We start from the raw sequence: 24,607 nt of genomic DNA, 5'->3' as shown, positions 1-24,607 counted from the left end.
AAGGATGTCCTGAAGGTTGTCTGGTCTAATTAGCATATTATGCTTTTATTATTATAGCGGCTGGGAGAGAACAGCTATCTCCTTCTTCTAGGGTCACAAACTTAAGTTTATAGAAGCCTGAACAGTCCATGATGTTCTTATACTTCCCCCATCCCCACCCAGGACAGCAGACATGAGAAGTAGATGGAATTGAAATATATTTTGAAGTGGAATCTGCTGAAGGGTCCCCCCCTCGACCCTTCTACACTATGTGTTTTATTTTAAATGATTCATCTGTTTGTTAACACATGCTGTCTTAGAGGCAGATGTACAATATTGTCACCAAAATTAGCAAGATTAATTTTCTTTATAGCCAAATGGCAACATCTGACTTCACATCTTAGAATTCATTGCAGGTGAATGAACATGATGGTCTCCCAAGGTCTTCCTTCTGTCAAGTCTGAATACTTGTCCTCTGAGGTCTTCCTTCTATCAAGCTTGAATAGATGTCAGATTTCAGAAAATGTATGTAATTGTCCTCCATAAGCTGATACACTCTGCTCTGTGTGCATCAAAAGTGTGGAGGGTGGGCTGTGTGATGCTTTTTATAATGAGTTCTTTGGTGTGAAAATAAAGGTTAACCTCTGGTGGGGCATCATTCTGGGTAAATTTCTCATATATTGCTTTTGCTTTAAAAAACATTTGTTGAGGGTCTTTGCTTTTCTTGAAGTCTTCATAGGCCATCCAAAATTCAATATTTTCCTCACTGAACTTGGTTTTAAGAAATCTAGTAAGTCCATCTTTATGGGAAAGAAGTTTGTCAAATGATTCACCCCATCATATTGCTTCTACAGGGAAGACTCTGTTCAAGACATAACATGTCTTATAATGGAGTGTACAGCAAGTATGTTTACAAATCTGTGCTAATCATCACACTTCACAAGGTTTCTCTTTTGTCTAGTTACTTTGGTTAAATGTGCAGATTTACTGATGTGTACCTCTTTATGAAACTTGGGTTTCTATAGGAGAAGATTTAGCTGGTTTCCTTTCTCCTTAGCTCTGATTTTGGCTTCTTTGCTTGTTTCTTCTTTTGCTGAACCATGTATTCTTTGATTTGCACATATTCAATGGAGAAAATAAAATAAATGATGTTTCCTTCTTCTCTCTAAAAGGAAGAGATGTCTAATCTATTCCATCCTTCACTTGTTAATGCTATTCCAGTTATACATGATAGAAGAAAAAGTTATCTCAACTCTGTTGGCAGTGCTTATAATTGAAAAGAAAATAAAAGTTCTAAAAGCTGTGTTTCTGCTACTGTAGAGAGAGGAAAATGCAGCACTGAGGAACTAAAGTACAACTCAGTCCTGAGTTGTTTAGGGAAAGGATACTACAAATTTTCAAAGTGACTCTTGGTCTCTAAGATAAGGACTAGTATTACCACAGTAAAACTTCCCTTTCTAGTTTGTTGCTGAAGAGTTTAATTTGAGGCAAGAGATTGTCAAAAGGGAAGAGTCAAGAATAATTTCTAGATTTCTTTTTTTTTTAAATAAATTTTTATTGTTCATATTATTACAAATGTTTCCCCCCCCCCCCCAACCATTGCTCTCCTCCACCAGGTTCCCACCTCTCCCTCTGCCCTTTCCCCACTCCCCATTGTCCTCATCCATAGGCGCAAAGTTTATGTTCAGTCTCTTCCCACATCCCCCTCTCCCCTTTTCCCCAAGAATCGTCAGTTCACTCCCCTTCTATACTTCTGATTCTATTATATTCAACAGTTAATATTGTTCATCAGATTTTTTTTTTAATTTCCTTGGTTTTTAGATTCACTTGTTGATAGTTATGTACTTGTTGTTCATAATTTTTATCTTTATTTACTTTCTCTTCTGAAAGAACCCCCTTCAGCAATTCATATAATTCTGGTTTGGTGTTGATGAACTCCTTTAGTTTTTTTTTTTATTAGTGAAGCTCTTTATCTGACCTTCGATTCTGAGTGATAGCTTTGCTGGGTAGATTATCTTTGTCTGTAGGTTCTTACTATTCATCACCTTGAATATTTCTTGCCATTCCCGTCTGGCCTGCATGGTTTCTGTTGAGAAATGAGCTGACAATCGTATAGGTGCTCCTTTATAGGTAACTACCTTCTTTGCTCTTGCTGCTTTTAATATTCTCTCTTTGTCTTTTGCTCTTGGAATTTTAATTATGATGTGTCTCGGTGTGGTCCTCTTTGGATTCCTTTTGTTTGGAGTTCTGTGCGCTTCCTGGACTTGTAAGTCTAATTCTTTCACCAGGTGGGGGAATTTTTCTGTCACTATTTCTTTCAGTATGTTTTCAATATCTTGCTCTCTCTCTCTTCTGGGACCCCCATAATTCTGATGCTGGTTCGCTTGAAGTTGTCCAAGAGGTTTCTTACATTATCTTCAATTTTCTGGATTCTCTTGCCTTCTAGCTTCTGCGGAGGAGTGTCTTCTGGCTCTTTATGTTCCAAATTTTTGACTTGATTCTTGCAATCTTCCATTCTGTTTTTAGGACTCTGTATAATATTTTTTATTTCAGACAATGTATTCTTTATTTCTTGTTGATCCCTTATCATTTCTTGTTGATCCTTATCATTTCTTGTTGATCCCTCATCATTTCTTGTTGATTCCTTATTAATTCTAGTTGATCTCTTTTCATATTCTCATAGGTCTTATCGATCTTTTCTAGGAAATTCTTAAAAAACCTTATAAGCATAGATTTGAACTCTATATCCAGTCGCTTTTTGTCCTCCATTTCTTTCATTTGTGATCTATTTTGTTGTCGCATTTCGCAGCTACAGATGGGGCAGAGTTTCAGGGTGGAGCCTACAGCCTTGGCTTCCGTCAGCCCCGCCCTATGTGGCTCCTGGGTCTCAGGGTCCTTCAGTACTCGCTGCAAGCGCCTCTGAGAGAAAGGTGCCCTCGATTTTCGCCTGTTACCAAACAGTCTAGGCTTTCCCCCAATGAGCTCGGTATTGGGGTTCAGTTCAGTTGGAAGTGGAGTTGGAGGTGGCGTTCAGAGCAGTCTGGAGCCCCTGTCTCCTTCCCGCCAGGGCAATTCCGCGGCACAGCCAATTGTCCCTTCTCTGCGCGCAATGTGCGTGCCGCTGGGACCTCCTTTCGCTGCTCCACCTGGGTTCTGCCTTACAACCCAGCTCCCTCTGTTTGAGCCTGGGTTCCCGGGGTCTGGCCTAGAACTGGGGTTCAGAGCAGTTGGAACTGGGGCCCAACACAGTCGGAGCTTTTATCTCCTTCCTGCTAGGGAACGCTAGCCAGGCACTCAGCCTCCCTCCTCTCTGGCTCCGTCCTTTCTGCACGCAGCGTGTCTCTGTACCTTAGGCTTTTACAGTTCCTCCATGCTTCCTTCTGGTTTTCTCCTTGCTTCTCATTGTAGAATTTCCAGTCAGTCGACTTTCCTGTAGTTCTGGGTAATGTCCATTTTATATTTTAGTTGTATTTTATTGAAATTGTTGTGTGCAGCTGCGGCTAGGTGTTTACCTGGGCAGCCATCTTCTAGTATCTCTAATTTCTAGATTTCTAATTTTGAATGTGTTGCCATTGTTAATATAGGGACACAACCAGGAATGAACTTGGAGCTGGAAGCAGGACTTTGAGGTGACACTCAGGTGTTCTGTTTTGGACATATGGATTTAGAGATATCTGTGGGAAACCAAGTGGAGATGTTAAGTGAACAGTTGGATATGTGACTTTGGAACTAGTGGGGGAGATCTGAGCTGACTATATATATAATCTTCACTGGAGGATAGTTTTTCCATTGATTCTGAGAGAGAGTGGAAGGAAGGGAGGGAGGGGAGGAGGAGAAGAAGATAGAAAGAGAGAGAGAGAGAGAGAGAGAGAGAGAGAGAGAGAGAGAGAGAGAGATACATAGGTTGCCTCCCTCCCATGCCTTGGTTTGGCTCAATGGATAGAGTGTCAGCTTGGGGACTGAAAGGTCCTGGGTTTGATTCCAGTCAAGGGCATGTACCTTGGTTGCGGGCATATCCCCAGTAGGGGGTGTGCAAGAGGCAGCTGATCAATGACTCTCTCATCGATGTTTCTAACTCTCTATCTCTCTCCCTTCCTCTCTGTACAAAATCAATAAAATATATTTTTTTTAAAAATTGAATCAGTGACCCTTCAGTGCGCAGGCCAACACTTTAACTACTGAGCACACTGGCCAGGGCTGAGCTGACAACATTAATTTAGGAGTTGTGACATATGAATTATATGTGAAGATACTGAAGTAGGTAAAATTATTTACAGATAGAACACACTGGAAATAAGAAAGCCCAGGACCAAGGAGGATCAAATTTTAATGACTGAGTAGAAAAGAAAAAAAAAAAAAACTTAGCAAAGGAAACTTACAAATAGAGGTTATAACATAGGAGAAAAAGTAGAATGAGAATAAATATCATAGAATTGGAGAGAAGAGTCTCAAAAGAGAATAGTGGTCAACTAAGTCAAAAGCACTGAGAATTAGAGAAATTTGAGATCAGAGACATATTCATCGGGTTTGACAATACAGAGGGCACTGGTGAAGCTGGGCATTTTTAGTAGAAAAATGGGCATGAAAACTATTAGTTCAGAGCAGGTTAAAAAGGAATGGTGGTGACCAGCAGTGTAGATAATATTGTCAGTTCATGTGAAACTCCTTACCCCATCCCCTATCTTCATACACACAAAAAACACATCACAGTATAAATGCATAGCTAAGTCTGATAAAATAATTAAAAACATATTGTATTTCCTAGAAAAATTTACTCCTTAGGTATTTGACTCCTAAACCACAGGAGCCCAGAAGCCCAGAATCATATTATTGAGGATATATATCAATATATATATATATTAGCTATAAAAGTGGAGGCTATTACTCTTGCTTCCACCTTTAATTCTACAGTCCATATAAGGTTGATTATTCAGGATAGTAATGTTCTATAAAGTCACCACTAATGCTAAATTAGCTAATACCAAAAGCCAAGGGGAAATAAAGGGTTAGGTTCCCATGAGCTTCTGGTCACAGTATTTTTATCAACAAAAATACTACACACTTGGAAAACAAAGCCAGTCTCATCAGCATAGAAAACCAGATCTTCCACATAATCTGTGCCCAGCAAAACACCTAGCAGACATATTTAAAATCCTCCCATAGTCTCCTGAGTACCTACAACTTTCACATTCTTCATGCTACATTGCCTTTTGAAATGTGCAAGCCAGTACCAGCCCAGAAAAGTTTGGGATATATATATCTCACCCTGTATAACATGACTGTAAATTTATTTGGCTCTCAGCCTCACAACAATGGTGTCTGTTATGTTGTGGTTTTTTTTGTTGTTTTTGTTTTTGTTTTTTTTTTTGTATTTAAAAAAATCAGTTGTCATCTCTGACCTCACAAATATAGCCCATTTTCCATGGGTTTATCACACACTGTGGATGCTTCATTAGCATTTTCTGGAGTGGCATGATATACAGTGAATAGTTTCCTCCTTTTTGTGGATGTGTCTTATTGTTGATTCCTTAACTTAGAAAGCATAGGCATAAAGAACCAAAGAGAGGAGACCCAAATAAATAAAATAAAAAAATGAAAGAGGAGATATAACAACAAACACCAACGAAATACAAAGGATTGAAAGCAAATACTATGAACAACTATGTCAACAAACTGGACAACTTGGGTGAAATGGAAAAATTATTAGAAATATGCAATCTTCCAAAACTCAAGCAGGAGGAATAAAAAAAACCTGAGTAGGCCAATAACAACTGATCAAATTGAAGCAGTAATTAAAAACTTCTAGCAAACTAAAGTCTTGAACTGGATAGATTTACAGGAGAGTTTTACCAAACATTCAAAGAAGAACTAACACCTATCTCCTCAGACTATTCCAAAAATTTAAGAGAAAGGAAACATCTAAGCTTTTTTTATGAAGCCACATCATCCTAATTCCTAAACCAGATAAAAACACTACAAAGAAAGAAAATTACAGGCCAATATCCCTGATGAACACAGATGCTAAAATCCTTAATAAAATATTAGCAAATTGGATCCAGATACATATTAAAAAGATCATACACCATGATCAAGTGGGATTTATTCCAGGGATACAAGGTTGGTACCATATTCACAAATCAATGAAGATGCTACATCACATAAACAAATTGAAAGATAAAACCATTGATCATATCAATAGATGCCAAAAAAGCATTTGAAAAAATCTGGCATACTTTTTTTTTTGATAAAAACTCTCAGTAATGTGTGGATAAAGGGATCATATCTCAACCAAATAAAGGTGATATATGACAATCCTATAGCTAACATAATACAATGGGCAACAAATAAAAGCATTTCCCTTAAGATCAGGAAGAAGACAAGGATGTTTACTTTTATCACTCTTACTCAACATAATACTGGAAATCCTAATCACAGTAATCAGACAAGAAGAGATAAAAGGCATATCCAAATTTGAAAGGAGGAAGTAAGATTGTCATTATTCACAGATGACATGTTATTGTATATAGAAAACCCTAAAGACTCCACCAGGAAACTGCTAGACTTAATAAATGAAATTAGCAAGGTAGCAGGATACAAAATCAACATCCACAAATCAATGGTATTTCTATACACCAATAATGAACTCTCAGAGAAACTAAGAAAACAACTCCATTTACCATTGCAACAACAGCAAAAAGATACCTAGGATAACCTTAACCAATGAGGTAAAAGATCAGTACTTGGAAAACTATAGGACATGCTTTCTGCTCTCAGCAGCAGTTCTCCCTGGGCCTGAGTGGACTGAGTGCCACCATCTTGTGTCTATGGGCACTGCCATTTTTGTCTCAGAGTGATGGTTAATTTGCATATTACTCTTTTATTAGATAGGATGGCTGTAATGAATAACCTGATTGGCTTGTAAAGAGCCTGAAAGAAAAGCACTGAAAGATTGGAGGCAGGCTGGTCTGGAGTAGAGGCTTGTCAAAGAACATTCCAGATGGGCATGGTGATTTTTGTATGTGTCCTTGCAGCTTCTCCCATCAAGTGCTGGGTCTGTCTCCCAATTTCTTACATCTGAATTAGGCTATGTGACTTTGACCCATAGGACAACAACTAAACGATCCAAGAACAGGCTTTAAAAGTGCCTGGGCAGCCAAAACCAGTTTGGCTCAGTGGATAGAGCATCAGTCTGCGGACTGAAAGATCCCAGGTTCAATTCCAGTCAAGGGCATGTATCTTATTTGCGGGCACATCCCCAGTGGGAAGTGTGCAAGAGGCAGCTGATCAATGTTTCTCTCTCATCGATGTTTCTAACTCTCTATCCCTCTCTCTTCCTCTCTGTAAAAAATCAATAAAATATATTAAAATAAATAAATAAATAAATAAATAAATAAATAAATAAATAAAAGCGCCTAGGCAATGGAGCTTGCCCTCTCTAACTTCTAGGAACTTTTCTGCCACTGTGGAAAAAGCCTGCTGTTTGATCAAGTGATTCTACTCCTGGGAATATATTCTAAAAATCCCAAAATAACAACCAGAGAGAATATATATACCCCTATATTTATAGAAGCATTATTTACAATAACCAAGATTTGGAAAAAGCCCAAGTGCCATCAGTAAATGAGTGAATAAAAAAGCTGTGGTATATTTACACAATGAAATACTACACAGCTGTAAAAAAGAAGGAACCCTAAATTTTGTAACAGGATGGATAGATTTGGAGAATATTATGCTAACTGAAATAAGGCAATCAAAGAAATACAAATACCAAGTGATTTTACTTATATGTGGAATCTATTGAACAAAATAAATTGACAAACAAAATAAACCAATGCAACAGAACAGAGAACCCAGAAATCTACCCAAGCCATTATGCTCAATAAATACTTGACCAAGGAGGCAAGAGCATACGATAGAGTCAAAACAATCTCTTTAATAAATGGTCCTGGGAAATTTGAAAAGATACATGAAAAAAAGAAAAAGAAAAGAAACTAGATCACCAATTTACACCTTACACAAAAACAAACTCAAAATAGCTAAATAATTTGAGTGTAAGACAGGAAACCATGAAAATCTTACAAGATTCCATAGGCAGCAAAATAGCAGACATTTGTCTTGGCAATATCTTTACAGACAGCTCCTAGGGCAATGCAAGCTAAGGAGAAAATAAACAAATGGGACAATATCAAAATAAAATGCTTCTGCACAGCAAAAGAAATCATCAACAGAACAACAAGAAAGCCCAAAGCATGAGAGAACATATTTGCCAATGATATTTCTGTTAAGTGTTTAATCTCCAAAGTATAGAGAAACTCCTACAACTTAACCAAAGGAAGATAAACAATCCAATAAAAAAATGGGCAAAGGATCTAAATAGACACTTTTCGAAAGAGGACATACAGAAGGCCCAGAGACATGTGAAAACATACTCAAAGTCTCTAATCATCTGAGAGATGCAAATCAAAACAACAATGAGGCCATCTCACACCTGTCAGAATGGCTATCATCAACAAATCAACAAATGCCAAGTGCTGGCAAAAATGTGAAGAATGATCTTATTAAAATAACCACAAGGTGGCATCCGTTTTCTATTTAAAAAGTTACAGTAAATAGGGCTAAGGATTCCTTTGCTCTTTCATTTGTAGTTTGCAAAATCCTGAGGTTTTTTTTTTTTATATATATATATATTTCCTATAAATTTCCTAGTGACATTTGTATCACATTTAAAATCTGTAGATAGGGTAACTGGTTTGGGAATTATACGTGTTGAACATATTTGTATATGGGAGAATGACTCAGCAGTCTCCTGGACATTTAAGATGAAATGTCAGTGTGAGGGGGTTCACAAGTACTCTCTAAAGGAGCAAATCAAAACACAGGGCTTCCTATTGCCCATTTTTATGGTATTTTTTAAAGCATAACATTAGCATATCCCTGTAAAAAAAAAAACACACAACCACAGAATGTCTACAATTGCTCACAATTCCATCACTACAAAGTGTTAAATTCTATAGAAAAACATGTGTACCTCAGGATTAGCCTTTATCTACTCTCCTTATTTTAAATCACTGATTCTAGATTATCTTATTAATTAATCTAGTTACCTAGATTACTCATGTTTGTGTGGGTCAACCAAAAAATATGACCAGCCCAGCCAGTGTGGCTCAGTGATTGAACATTGATCCATGAACAAGGAGGCCACAGTTCGAGTCCAGTCAGGGCACATACCCAGGTTGATCCTGGTATGGAGCATACAGGAGACAGCTAATCAATGATCTCTTTCATACTTTCTATCTCTTTCTTCCTCTCCCTTTCTCTCTCTGAAATCAATAAAAAATATTTTTAAAAATTGCCTAATTATTCTCCGCCTGTTTTCTGCACCACTCTATAAAATGAATTTGCTGTTCTTAATATGCCTAAAAATAAAATCAGGCAAAATATTCTATGAGCTCATCTGCTATTTTTGAGTTGTGAAACTATTTCATATTGGTTTCAGAGTTCAAGTGGAGCTGTAACATGGTCTAGAAGTGACATGGTTTCTGATTAAGCAAGTTTCTTTTTTTAATATCTTTTTAAAAAATTGATTTCAAAGAAGAAGAGGTGGGACGAGGGAGAGGAAGAAACATCGATAATGAGAATCATTTATTGGCTGCCTTCTGCATGCTCCCTACTGGGGATCCAGTCTGCAACCTAGGCATGTGCCCTTGACTGGAATTGAACCTGGGATCCTTCAGTCCGAAGACTGATGCTCTATCCACTGAGACAAACCAGCTAAGGCTTAAGGTTCTTCCTTTCAGTCATTCTGGTTTTTTTATTTTTATTTTTTATAAATCTTTATTGTTCAGATTATTACAGGTGTTCCTCTCCCCCCCACCCCCTTAGCTCTCCTCCATCTGATTCCCAACCCCACACCACACCCTTACCCTGCCACTGTCTTCATCCATAGGTATAAGATTTTTGTCCAATCTCTTCCCGCACCCCTCTGACCCCTTTCCCCCTATAAATTGTTAGTCCAATCCATTTCTATGTCCCTGATTCTATTGTATTCACCAGTCATTTTGTTCTTCAGATTTTTTTTTTATTCTCTTGATTTTTAGATTCGCTTGTTGGTAGGTATGTATTTGATGCCTTTTTATTGTTCATAATTTTTTACCTTTACCTTTTTCTTCTTCTTCCTCTTCTTAAAGAATACCCTTCAAAATTTCTTGTAATCCTGGTTAGGTATTGATGAACTCCTTTAACTTTTCTTGTCTATGAAGCTCTTTATCTGACCTTCAATTCTGAATGATAACTTTGCTGGGTAGAGTAATCTTGGTTGTAGGTTCTTGTTGTTCATCATTTTGAATATTTCTTGCCATTCCCTTCTGGCCTGCATAGTTTCGGTTGAGAAATCAGCTGACAGTCATATGGATACTCCCTTGTAGGTAACTAGTTGTTTTTCTCTTGCTGCTTGTAAGATTTTCTCTTTGTCTTTTGCTCTTGGCATCTTAATTATGATGTGTCTTGGTGTGTTCCTCTTTGGATTCCTCTTGTTTGGGGTCCTGTGCACTTCCTGAACTTATAGGTCTATTTCTTTTACCAGGCAGGGAAATTTTCTGTCATTAATTCTTCAATATCCTGCTCGCTCTCTTCTTCTGGCACCCCAAAAATCCAGATATTGGTATGCTTTAAGCCACCCCAGAGGCTCCTTACACTATCCTCACACTTTTGGATTCTTCTTTCTTTTTGCCTCTTTGGTTGGGTGATTTTTGCTTTATTATATTCCAGATCTTTGGTTTGATTTTTGGGGCATGTTGATCTATAGTTGAGTGTCTGTATATTCTTTATTTCAGATTTTGTATGCTTAATTTCTGGCTGGTCCTTTTCCATTTTTTTGGTATTCTCATTAAGGTCCTTGAAAGTCTCACCAAGCTTCTTGGAGGTCTCATCAAGTTTCTCAAAGGTTTTTAGAAGATTCTTGAGTAATCTTATAAATGTGATTCTGAACTGAGTGTCATCCAGTATTTTACTCTCCCCCATCTCTCCCATTTGTGTCATGCTTCTGTGTCTCCTTATTTTGGTTGTCTCTCTGTGTTGATGGAGTGGCTTTATGTGGTCGGTGACATATAGGGGTCAGTAGCTCGGCTTCCCCAATCACCTGAGGTGGTTGCTTTTGGTGTATCCCTTTGTGGGCTCAGTGCAAAGTCTTGATGTAATTAAGCCTTGATTGCTGTTGGTACACTGGGAGGAATTAACCTCCAGGCCAATTGTCTGTGAGAATCTGTTGTGTCTATAAAGGAAGACTGCTGTGCTGGAGACACGCCTTGTTTCAGTGGGGCTTTGGTACTTACTGAGACTGTCTGCCAAATGTGTCTCTTATGGGTTTGAGGGATTGAAACTGAGCACCAGAACTCTGGTTTCTGGGTCTCAGTGAGGTGCAGTTCAGCTACTGTCTGTGGCCAGTACTGTTGCAGAAGCTACAGCATGAACCACAGTCCTGTCCTCCTTGGATCTGGCCCTGGTTGCAATTTTGCTAAACTGCAACAGAGAGAGCCATTCATATGCCAAGTCCTTTGCTTGGAGTTTGAATGTGTTGTGAGGGGCAGAGTCTCAGGGTGGAGTCTCAGGGCCTCACTAGGCTGGGCCATGGCCAACAGCGATGGCTGCCTGTCCTCTGCCTCCCCGATGGCATCTTGCACCACAACACAGCAAACAATCTCAGCTCTGCAAGCAAGCCAGTCTCACTTTCTGACCCGATGGCAGACAGTCTAGCCTCTCCCCAGAAACTGGATTTCAGAGAGATCCGGGCGCTTGTCTCTCTTCGGGTTGGAGAAAGCTCCGCCCTCTGCCAGCTGGGATCCACCGCCAGCCCTTATCATATCCTCGCCCCCCCCACCTCAGTTTTTCAGTGCTTGTGCCCTGGATTCTCCTCTTTCGTTTCAGTCTAGTTGTAGGGCTTCCTTTCAGCCAGCTTTTGTTTGTTTTTTGGGAGATAGACGTTTGTTGTATAGTTGTTTTTGAACTTGTGCACAGCAGCATCTGGCCTCAGCATGCCCTGTACCTCTAACTAAATGACCCCAGGGCCAACATTAGTTGCATCCACCTCAGTGTGCAACTTGGCCTCTCCCAGGTGTCTACAAGCCAGCATCTGCAGATCACTTTGTAGCTCATACCTAACTGGCCCCTAACAAGGCACAGGAAAAGGCACAGTTTGGTTTGCACCAGAGCCCCTCCCAAGAGCTTCAGAACCAATACATCTGATGGCCAGCTTCAGACCACACCAGACACAACCTAACCACTTCTACAAAGAATGTATCCAAAGGGCAAATTCGGTGGGCACAAAAGCCTCTCTAAAGCAAATCCTCCATAACAACTCCTCCACTGTAGTCATGGCCAGTCCTCACAACCTACCAGCCCCAGAGTAAATCCCTTTTATTGACGTGTCAACAAGGGACACATCTGGAGCTCAGGTGACAAGGGAGACTGCACCCCTGGGTCCCACATAATACCTACTGCCTAAGGTCCCTCTACCAATACTGGGAGACATAGCAGATTGACCTAATACACAGAAACAAACACAGAGAGGAAGCCAAGATGGGGAGACAAAGAAACATGCCCCAAATGAAAGGACAGGTAAAATCTCTAGAAAAAGAACAAAATGAAATTGAGGCAAGCAATCGACTAGATATAGCAGTACAGTTCAAAACAATGGTTATAAGGAAGCTCAAGGAACTTAGTAAAAACTTCAACACAATGAAAAAGACATAGAAATCATAAAAGGTTTATAAGATCCTCTTTGGGAGGAAGCTGCAGGGAACGGCTAGGCGCCAAGCCTCGCCACCACCCAGACTCACCACGGCCCACACGCCTGCAACAGACACTGAGTGTCCTCTGCGTGCCTGGCATGTGCCCAGCCTGGACCCATGCACCTGACGGGACCCAGCCTGGACCCTGTACCACCGCCGTGCAATCACCACTGACCCGGCAGGGCTCTTGCCCCTGCTGTGTACTCAGCCACTGCCGCTGTGCTGCTGCAGCCCGAGCCCAGCTGCTCAGGTTCAGGGTTCAGGCACAGGAACTGCACTGAAGCCTGGGAAGTGGAAGTAACCTCCCCTGACCTGGACCTACTGAACTGAGGACCTGAGGAGACTGAAGAGGCTACAGATCCGTAAGTGAGACAGGAGGGTCTGGGACTGATAGAGGAGGCCAAGGGGGGACTGGCTACACAGACTGCGGAGTGGGTAGAGCAGTGGAAGCTTGGGGTTGAAGTCCCATCATGCAACTAGTGGGAAGGGTCATGCAGTGGAGCTCAGGGCCAGCCTACATGGAAGGTTTCTGAAGGACACACTTAACATTGAATCTGGCGGGTGGGGGGGAGGGGGGGGCGGGGAGGCGGGGAGAAAGAGGCGGGCTCTATTTCTTGGAGGAACTTGTGCTGGTGAGCAGAAAGGGGGCTGGACAGTAGGTCCAGAGAGGAGATCAGCCCTGCCCTCCTATGACACGGGGAAGTCCCCTTTTTCTCCTCGACAAAACAGCTGCTTCTTACTGGACCTGCAGTGACTTGAGACAAGGGAGAACCGCCGAGGGAAGGAAATCCGTGCTCCTGAGGGTGACAGAGAGGAGATGCTAGCAAACTAGACAGAGCTGAGGCATTAGAAGGAGATAAAGGGCCCACAACTGCCCCCCTCCTACAAGCTCTTGGCACCACCCCCAACACGAGTGTGATCAAACCATTCTGGCCAAGACCAGGATACCCCTGCAGAGCCCAGCTCTGTGAGGGAAGGGAGTAGAGATCAGAACAGGGATAATCAAGGCGTGAGACTCAGGCAGACCCAGCCTCTGGGCTAGAGCCCCCACGCTCTAGACTACTTGGGGATTCACCTTTGGGACCTCACTCAGGTTGCCCAGGACCAGAAATTACAGTGACTCACATTGATCTGCACAAGAGAATCTCCCTGGGGCCCAGGATAGACACACCAAGGGGCCAGATTGAACAAAATCACATAAAAATCCGGTGAACTTTACAAATAGCAGACCCAAAATTTTTTTCAGTGTGTGAGTATGTGTAGTTTTGTGTTTTGGTCTGTGTGTGTGTTAATGGATTTTTATTATTTTATTGTTTGTTTTTATCTTTAAAAATAATCTTTATTGTTGAAAGTATTATATATATTTCCTTTTTCCCCATTGACCTCTCCCAGCCTGCCATTGCACTCCACCCAAAGCCTTCACCATCCTATTGCCTGTATCCATAGATTATGCATATATGCATACAGTTCATTGGTTGATTTATTCACACCCTCCCCTGCCTTCCATCTGAAGTTTGATAGTCTTTGATGCTTCTGTGTCACTGGATCTATTTTTTGTTCATCTCTGTTTTCTTGCATATCTCTAATCTCTTCTCTTTAAGTCTAGTCTTATTATTATTATTATTATTATTAATTTTTCTTATTTTATTTTTCTCTTTTTTTCATTTTCCCTCATTTTACTTTTCCTATCTATATATCCATTATCAGTACATTTTAAATTCATCATTATTATTTCATTTATTTTCTGTTTCCTTTTATTTTTCTTCCTATACTACAATAGTTCTTTTAGCATCTTCCTTGCTTCCATATAGCCATTTTTTTGTTCTTCTGTCTCTATTTTCCTTTATGTCATCTTTAAGTTTTTGATCACATGTCATTTAGTATTATTTTGCTTTGCTTTGCTTTCTGTTTTTTAATTTTTTTTTTCCTTCATGGTTTTCTTATTGTAGTTTCATTGAGTAGCTTGATATTCATGGTATTTTTAGTCTAGTTCTGTTGTATCTTAGTCTGTTCTGTCAGTAGCTGTATAACAGCTTGTACAATGTTGAGATTGAACTTCACTGGCAATAAATTGGAGGAGATATCCCTCCCTCGAATAGGACATCAATAATCAAGTCCCAGTTACAACAGGAAAGCCCAAATAATGCACACAAGGGACATTCCTAGAGCATCCAGCTCATGAACAAAGAAACTGAACCTTTGGGACAACATACAGCATAACAACATGCATAATAATGATACTAAAAGAAAAGAAAGTGAGAACTCATGTGAAAAAATAATGACTAAATCAGATGAAGACACACCAGTCCAGGAAGTACAGAGTCCCAAACAAGATGAACTCAAAGAGGCTCACACCAAGACAGATAATTAAAATTGCTAAGGTTAGAGACAAACAGAGACTTTTAAAAGTAGCAAGAGAAAAGTAGTTACCTACAAGGGAACTCCCATAATATTATCAGGTAATTTCTTAAAAGAAACATTTCAGGCCCAAAGGGATTGGCACAAAATAGTCAAAGTGATTAAAAGCAATGATTTGTAACCTATATTACCCAAGACAGCAAAGGTATTATTAGACTTGAAGGGCATAGAAAGAGTTTCCCAAATAAGAATAATCTAAGGGAGCTCATTACCACCAAGCCAGTATTACAAGAAATGGTTAAAGGGTCTTTTAGAAGAAGGAGGGTGAAAAAAGTTTAAAAGTTATGAATAATAAAAAGGCAATAACTGAATATCTATTAAAGGTTAAATGAATCTGATGGCTGAATTGATAAGAAAACAACACCCTTACATATGCTGCTTACAAGAGACTCATTCCAGATTGAAAGACACGCATTGACTGAAAATAAAGGGATGGAAGGATATATTTCATAAAAATAGAAACAGAAAAAACAAACAAACTTGGGTAACCAAACTTATACCAGACAAAATAGACTTTAAAACAAAGGCTATAATAAGGGACAAAGAATGACCCAACAGCCTTATGGGGGAAGAACCAAGATGGCTGCCTAGGTTAATATTTTACCTGCCTCCTCCCACAACCACATCAAAATTACAAATAAAATATAGAACAACCATCATTCATAACCATCTGAAATTTAACTGAACAGAAGCCCTGCCACTAGAAAATTAAAGAAGAAAGTATATTGAGGCTGGTAGCAGGGGCAGAACCATAGAATGGGCTGCTCTAACACCCATGTATGACCTTTAATGACACACCAGTTCAAATGGAATTAATTGATATCTTCAGAGCATTTTACCCCAAAGCAGCAGAATATTCATTATTTTCAAGTGCCCATGACTATTTTCTAGGATATACCACATGTTAGGGCAAAAAACAAGTGTCAATAAATTTACAAAGATTGAAGTCATAACAAGCATTTCCTATGACCGCAGTGGTATGAGAGTAGAAATCAATCACACACACACACACACACACACACACACACACACACACACACAAAAGAAAACATACACAAAGAAACAGAGGCTAAATAATATGTTACTGAAGAATGAATGGTTTAACAATGAGATCAGGGAAGAAATCAAAAGATACCTTGAAACTAATAAAAATGAGAACATAACAATCTAAAATCTATGGTCACAGCAAAAACAGTCCTAAGAGGGAAATTCATAGTATGACAGCTTACCTCAATATTAATAGATAAGAAAATCTCAAATAAACTAATTTTACACTTTAAAAAGTGGTGGAAAGAACAAAAACGAAGCCCAAAGTGATTAGAAAGGAGGAAATAATAAAGATCAGAGCAGAAATAAATAAAATAGTGTGTAAAAAAATACACAATACAATCAGTGAAACTAAGATCTAGTTCTTTGAAAAGATGAGATTCAAAAACCTTTAACCAGACTCATCAGGAAAATAAATAAAACCAGAAATTAAAGAGAAGTAACAATTGTCACCACAGAAATACAAAACATTGTAAGAAAATATTATGAATAATTATATGCCAACAAATTGAACAATCTGGAAGAACTGGGTAAATTGCTAGAATCAGTCTTCCAAAATGGAATCAGGATAATCAGAGAATTTGAATAGACAGATTACAACTAGTGAAATTAAAGAACAACTAAAATTCCTTGTCTGGACAGCTTCACAGGTAAATTTCACACAATATTCAAAGAACTACCACCTATCCTTCTATTCTAAAAAATTCAAAAGGAGGGAAGACTCCCAAGCTCATTTTATGAAGCCAGCATTATCCTATTTCCAAAACTGGTTAATGACACTACAAAGATAAAAAATTATAGGCCCATATCCCTGACCAACAGATGTTAAAATTCTCAACAAAATATTAGCAGACTAGATTCAGCAATACATTAAAAAGTTCATACCCATGATAAAGTGGTATTCATTCAGGACATGCAAGCTTGGTATAATATCTGCAAATCAATAAGCATAATATACCATATAAACAAAATGAAAGCTAAAAACCACATAATTATATCAATAGATGCCAAATAAGCATTTGATAAAATCCAGCACCCAGTTATGATAAAAATTCTCACCAAAGTAGGAATAGAGGGAATATATCTCAGGAATATATAAAGGCATATATAACAAACCCATAGCCAATATCATGCCCAATGGTCAAAAACTAAAAGCACTTTCCTTAAGATTGGGAACAAGACAGGGATAACTGCTTTCACCCCTCTCATTCAACATAGTTATGGAAGTCCTATCCAAAGCAATCAGACAAAAAGAAGAAATAAAAGGCATTCGACTGAAAAGAAAGAAGTAAAACTGTCCTTATTAGTAGATAACATGATACTCTATACAGAGAACCTTAAAGATTCCACCAAAAATACTAGAACTCACCAATGAATTTAGTAAAGTAACAGGACATAAAATAAATATCCAGAAATCAGTTCTATTTTTATATACCAACTAGAGACCCGATGCACGGCCTGCACCCTCAGCCCAGCCTGCACCCTCTCCAATCCGGGACCTCTTGGGGGACATTCCTCTCACAATCTGGGATCACTGGCTCCTAACTGCTCACTTGCCTACCTGCCTGATTGCCCCTAATTGTCCCCCCTGCTGGCTTTGTCATCCCCAACTCCACTTTATAGGAGCTTAATAAACAGCAAAATACCTGCCAATAATACAATATTTAGAACAATTATTTTGGTTTTGGGAAGCCTTTCTTATCTCTATTTTTGTACCAATGCAGTGAACTAAATTAATCTAAAAAGAGTTTCTTAGGCCTTTCTGTGTCATCCAGATTAAGCTCTCTTCCTACAGCACAATCCCTGGTAAAGATGAGCTGGGTTGAGGTGGGATAGAGACAGAGGGTTCCAACATAAAGCCTGTGGCAACTTCCTAGAACATGGGCAATGCTTCCCAAGCATGCAGATTCAAATTGTGAAGCATTCTGCATTCCCTTTCCATGATTTGTAGTCTGAATTTGAGGCCAATAGATATAGTCCTCGGTTTTGACTCTTTGGAGAACTTAAGTCTACCAAACAAACAAAAGACTTTGCAACAGCACCACAAAGCTGTTATAAGGAAGATACTTCAGAACTCTAACTTTAATTTTAGAAGTTATATATTTACAAATATATAACAATATATTTTAGACAAATTAAATACAATTTTTAACACTTTCCAGAGTGAAGCTCTGGAAGTGACAACATTCAGGTACTAATTTTGATAAAGGATAGTACAAACAACATTCGGTAGCATTTATAAAAATAATAGTATATAATGGTCAAAATGAATTCATTAGCCATTTATACTTCTGTCATGTTCTTGCATAGGTGTTTCCTTATTCTGCAGGATCAATGGCTCTTTTGGTGACATACCAGGTAGCAGATGGAAAACATTAACTACTATTTTCTGTACTTCTCAAAAAAGTTTTGTAATCATTACTTTAATTACTTACACATATTGTATTAAGTCACAGAAAAGAAAATATCCTATATAATAAAGTGGTAATATGCAAATTAACCCTCATGCTCTCACAAGATGGCTGCCTACAACCAGGCCAGCAGGGGGGTTAGTGAGGGACGACCAAATGACTGAACAAGCAGGCTGTGTGGGGAAACCAGGCCAGCAGGGGGGTAAGTTAGGGGCAACCAGGCTGGCAGAGGGGGCCAGTTGGTGGTGACCAAGCCAGCGGGGTGGGGCAGTAAGGGGTGACCAGGCTGACAGGGGAAGGGGACAGTTAGGAGCAACCAGGCAGGAAGGGAGCAGTTGGGGGTGACCTGGCTGTCAGGCAAGCATCCAGAGGCAGTGAGGAACAATCAGGCTGGTGAAGGGGCATTTAGGGGTGACCAGGCAGGCAGGCAGGTGAGTGATTAAAAGCCAGTGGTCCCAGATTTTGAGAGGAATATCCAACTGCCGGTTTAGGCCCGATCCAAGGATCGGGCCTAAACCGGCAGTCGAACATCCTCCAAGGCATCTCGATTGGAGAGGGTGCAGGCTGGGCTGAGGGGACTCCCTCCCCAAGCACAAATTTTGTGCATTGGGCCTCTAGTTAATAATAAAGGGAACCATTGGTGTTAAATAAAAAATAAGCTTTAAAATGAAAATAAATATGAATTGGATCTTGAGGTGAGTAACAATTTTTATTTTTTATTTTTTACTTATTTATTTTTTAATATATTTTATTGATTTTACGCAGAGAGGAATTGAGAGGGATAGAGAGTTAGAAATGTCGATGAGAGAGATACATTGACCAGCTGCCTCTTGCACACTCCTATTGGGGATGTGCTCGCAACCAAAGTACGTGCCCTTGATTGGAATCGAACCCAGGACCTTTCAGTCTGCAGACCAAAGCTCTATCCTCTGAGCCAAACCGGTTTCGGCAAGTAACAATTTTTAATTAAAAGCCATCTATAATAACAAAAGAGTAATATGCTAATTAGACCAGATGTCCTTCTGGACGAAGCTGGGGCTCTGAGGGAAGCCTGGGTCCCAGGTGCCTGCTGGCAGCCAGAGGAAACTGGTGCAGGCAGCTTGCATGAATTTTGTGCATTGGGCCTCTAGTAGAGAAATAAAATGGTAGGGTTTTGATTTTGCTTTCTTAAATCTTTATGCAATAATTCTATATATTTTTAGCATCTAAAAAGCACAAGTTATATCTTATACTTCACAAGTCATCTCTGAGAGCTAGTAATGATTTGTCAACACAAATTTGTTAACTAATCAATAAAGAATATTTTGGGAGAAACCAAGATGGCGGCATAGGGTAGACACCCGAATGCAGCCTACCACAACAAATTTGAATTTAGAACTGAAAAACAGGGGAGGCATTGCCCTGAAGCGCCAGACGGCTGGCTGAGAGGAGGCTCTGCCATCTGGGAAGGAGAGAGAAGGCACGCTGAACCTCAGGAACTGTGAAGGACTTTTCTAAGGCGAGACTGACAGGGAACCAAAGATTGTCTGCGCCACCCCGAGACCCCGCCCTATTCAAGCAGAGTACGGAAACCCTCCTAGCTGAGACACTGCTGATCCTCACAGCCAATTGGCTTGGAGATCAATGCTTCCCAGTGATACCAACAATAAGCAAGGCTTAACAACAAGACTGCACACACAGCCCACAAAGGGCTACACCAAGACTGTCCACCACAGGTAACTGGGAAGGCTGTGCTACTGGGCTCTACCAGAACACCTAGCACACAAAGCTATTCCATCAAATCAGGGAAACAACTAAAATGCAGACAAGAAGAAGGACACAAAGGAAGGAGATGGAGGAAAAGAAAAGATTGGACATTGAGTTCAAAACTACAGTTATAAGGTTATTCAACAATATCCTAAAAAAGGCCGATAAAATATATGAGACCTATGAGGATATGAAAAGGGAGCAACTAGAAATAATAAGGGATCAATAAAAAATGAAGAAAACATTGTCTGAAATAAAAAATATTATACAAAGTCCTAAAAACAGACTGGAAGATTGCAAGAATCAAGACAAAGATTTAGAACACAAAGAGCCAGAGGACACTCCTCTGCAGAAGGGAGAAGATAAGAGAATCCAGAAAGTTGAAGATAGTGTAAGAAACCTCTGGGACAATTTCAAGCGAACCAACATCAGAATTATGGGGATTCCAGAAGAGAGAGAGCAAGATACCGAAAGAGTACTAGAAGAAATAGTGACAGAAAACTTCCCCCACCTGGGGAAAGAAATAGACTTACAAGTTCAGGAAGCCTGCACAACCCCAAACAAAAGGAATCCAAGGAGGACCACACCAAGACATATCATAATTAAAATTCCAAGAGCAAAAGACAAAGAGAGAATATTAAAAGCAGCAAGAGAAAAGCAGGTAGTGACCTATAAAGGAGCACCCATAAGATTGTCAGCTGATTTCTCAACAGAAACCATGCAGGCCAGACGGGAATGGCAAGAAATATTCAAGGTGATGAATAACAAGAACCTACAGCCAAAAATAATCTACTCAGCAAAGCTATCACTCAGAATCAAAGGACAGATAAAGAGCTTCACAAATAAAAAAAGCTAAAAGAGTTCATCACCACCAAACCAGAATTATATGAATTGCTGAAGGAGGTTATTTAGGAAGAGGAAGAAGATAAAGATAAAAATTATGATCAACAAATACGTAGCTATCAACAAGTGAATCTAAAAACCAAGGGAATTTAAAAATCTGATGAACAATATTAACTGGTGAATATAATAGAATCAGAGGTATGGAAGGGGAGTGGACTGACGATTCTCAGGGAAAAGGGGAGTGGGGGTGCGGGAAGAGACTGAACAAAAACTGTGCACCTATGGATGAGGACAATGGGGGATGGGGAAAGGACAGAGGGTGGGGTGGGAACCTGGTGAAGGGGAGCAATTGATGGGGGGAAGAGGATCACATTTGTAATAATCTGAACAATAAAGATTTATTTAAAAAAAAAGAATATTTTGAAGCTAATGGTTTGATTTTACATTGGAACTAAGTCAGCCAAAACCTCCACTTAAAAAAAACAAAACTTTATTGTTGAGAGTATTACAGATGTTCCCCCACTCTCTTTTTCTCCCCATTGCCCTCCTCCACCCAGATCCTACCCTGTCTCAGGCCTTCACCACCGTAATGCCTGTGACCATGGGTAATGCAAACATGCATATAAATTCTTCCCCCCCCCCCCCATTAAACGGTTTATTACAACACTACATCTATTGTAATCAAAGTGGTGCTGTTTACAGACATTATCATATGAACATTTTTAACAAGAACAAACTGCTATAAAAAACAAGCATTTACTTGACATTTGTTTCAATTACTTGCACATTATAATAGCCAAAAAGTATATAACCAGTAATAAAATTGCAAAAGCTATAACTTTTAAATCACACAGATTTTCCTCAAATAAAAACAGTTAAGCAACATAAAAAATAAAAGGAGAGCTACCGGTTACCATTTATGCAGATTTGCTTTATTCAGATGTATTCCTGTTCATTTTATCCATGAATCCTTACAGGTCCAGTTCAATCACAAGAAGCAAACTGCTGGACAAGCGTCATGTTTCCCTCATGAAGACTGTTTTGTCTGGGAAGGTGTTCCTCTTCCTTCAGCTTCTAACGATGACAATACCCGTGCTCTCAGTCACACTCTCGGTCTCGGTCCCTATCTCGGTCATGGTGTCTCTCTTTTTCTCTGCTTCTCTCTCTATAATAATCATTGTGATGATCTCTACTGTGGGATTTATGATGCTGACTCTTTTCTCGTGATCTACTATGGTCCCTCTCTCTTGATCGTTCAGGTCTTGATCCAGAACCATAAGACTTGGATTCAATTCCTTGAAAGCAATCTTGCAAAGAGCTAATAAGAACTTTGCAACGATCATCAGCAAATACTTTAGATTGCTTAATTAAAGAAATTGCAGTTACCAATGTCTCAGTTGCACTCGCACAATCACCAGCACTAGCATCAGACACAGGTCTTGAAATAGCACTGCTTGAGATTGCCCTATTTCTATTCATGATTTCTTCAAACTCAGCTTCACTCAGTGGAGTTCTTGCTGTATCCATTTCCCTTCCAGGAGGCCCATTGTCACCCCTATCATATGGCGGAGGTCAGCCATATGGATCTGTTGGTGGTGGACCCCGACTATCTGATATAGGCATGCCGCTGTGAGTTGGTGGAGGAAAGAAAGCTGGGTTCAAATGTGGATCTGGCGGTGGGGCACCTGGAGGTGGCCCAGGAAGATGCGAAGGAGGAGCAAATGTAAGGGGTGGCCCGAAAGGACCAGGTGGATGAGGTGGAAAGGGACCTGGAGGTGGAGGTGGTCCCTGTTGTGGAGGTGGTGGACCAGGAGAGGGGCCATAGCCTGGAACTGGAGGTGGAGGACCAAGAGGAAGCAGACTCAAAGGAGGCTGCCCAAAAGGTTGTCCAGGAAAAAGAACTGGCAGTGGAGGGCCATCTCCTCGGTTAGGAGGCCCAGCTAAAGGAGAGGCAGAACCTGACCAGGTGGAGGTGGATCTGGTGGACCAGGCGGGCCTGGAGGACCTAAGGGTGGATGTGGTGGAGTCTGTCCAGCTGGAAAAGGTGGGAGTGGACCTCCTGGTCCTGCTGGCTCAGGAAATCTGTCCCCACTGGGAACAGTCCCTGGAAAACGGCCCCGTCCTTTACCACCTCATGGAAATGCTACAGTGAACTGCCTCCTGGAGGACCAGCTTTACCTTCCCCAGACATTTGTCCTGATTGTGTAGTTTTCCTGGACTGCATTTCAAATGGACTCAGGAACTGTTTATCGCATGGAGTTACAACAGGATTCTGATCATGAAGTTCTCTTTTAGGCAACAAATCCATTAACTTTTTAAAAAATATATATTTTATTGATTTTATACAGAGAGGAAGAGAGAGGGATAGAGAGTTAGAAACATCTATGAGAGAGAATCATTGGTCAGCTGCCTCTTGCACACCCCCTACTGAGGATGTGCCCGCAACCAAGGTACATGCCCTTGACTGGAATCGAATCCAGGACCCTTCAGTCCCCAAGCCGACACTCTATCCACTGAGCCAAACCAGTCTCGGCCAAATCCACTAACTTTTTTGAGGATGCTTCAGATCCAACACCAACAAGGGCAAACCCTTTTGATTGGCCATTTGCCCGGTTTTCAAAAAACATTATCTCCAAAATATCATTTACTCCCAAAGAATGCACTGCTTCAGTTAAGTCTTCATCAGTTGTCCACCATGTTAGATTTCCAATGTATAATGCAATCCTCTTTCCCGTATATGTACAGACAACATTTGGTGCTGCTCCTTTACCCACATCATCACCAACAGTTGGTGGGAGGGTATCCATGTAATCCTGGTGTTCTGGGGCATCTCCATTATTTGCGGATGGAGAGATGACATCATCATACAAATCTATCTGATCATGCCCACCATATTCAGCTTCCTGGTTGAACTCTTCGCCTACATCCGTGTAAATGTCTATGTGATCCACACCGTCTGCCATCTTCCCCTGGCCTCGGCTGCCGCCACCTCCTGCAGGTCCACCGCATATAAATTCTTTGGTTAATCTCTTCTCTCTGAGATTTGTCCATCTGTTCCATGTTTTCATGCCTCTGGTTTTATTTTATTAATTAGTTTATGTTGTTCATTAGATTCCTTGCTCATTTATTCTGTTTTTTAGATCCAATTGTTGATAGATATGTATTTTTTGCCATTTTATTGCTCTTTTTTTCATAGAATAAGGCTTTATTTAATAATCTGAAAATATGTTCTTTTGGCTTTAAATCTTGAAAAATGAGTAGTAAATCAAAAATTTGTTTCATGTTTTCTAAGTATGTGTGGTTGTGTATATACATCTATAGATGCTTTTGCTTGTTATAGTCATTTTATTTATTTATTTCTTTATTTAAAATATATTT

At 40.0% G+C, this 24,607-nt stretch overlaps 2 pseudogenes; both read right to left on the bottom strand.

The window, feature by feature from the left end:
- Nucleotides 1–276: 276 nt before the first annotated feature.
- On the bottom strand, nt 277–4,654 carry LOC118716195 (annotated as a pseudogene).
- Nucleotides 4,655–21,889: 17,235 nt separating this feature from the next.
- On the bottom strand, nt 21,890–24,223 carry LOC118727530 (annotated as a pseudogene).
- Between the last annotated feature and the right edge of the window lie 384 nt (nt 24,224–24,607).

Source organism: Pipistrellus kuhlii, unplaced genomic scaffold (genome assembly GCF_014108245.1).
Source record: "Pipistrellus kuhlii isolate mPipKuh1 unplaced genomic scaffold, mPipKuh1.p scaffold_m20_p_1, whole genome shotgun sequence".
In the NCBI taxonomy this organism is placed as follows: Eukaryota; Metazoa; Chordata; class Mammalia; order Chiroptera; family Vespertilionidae; genus Pipistrellus; species Pipistrellus kuhlii.
Note: the sequence above shows the minus strand (reverse complement) of the source record. Positions and strands in the feature narration are given on the sequence as shown.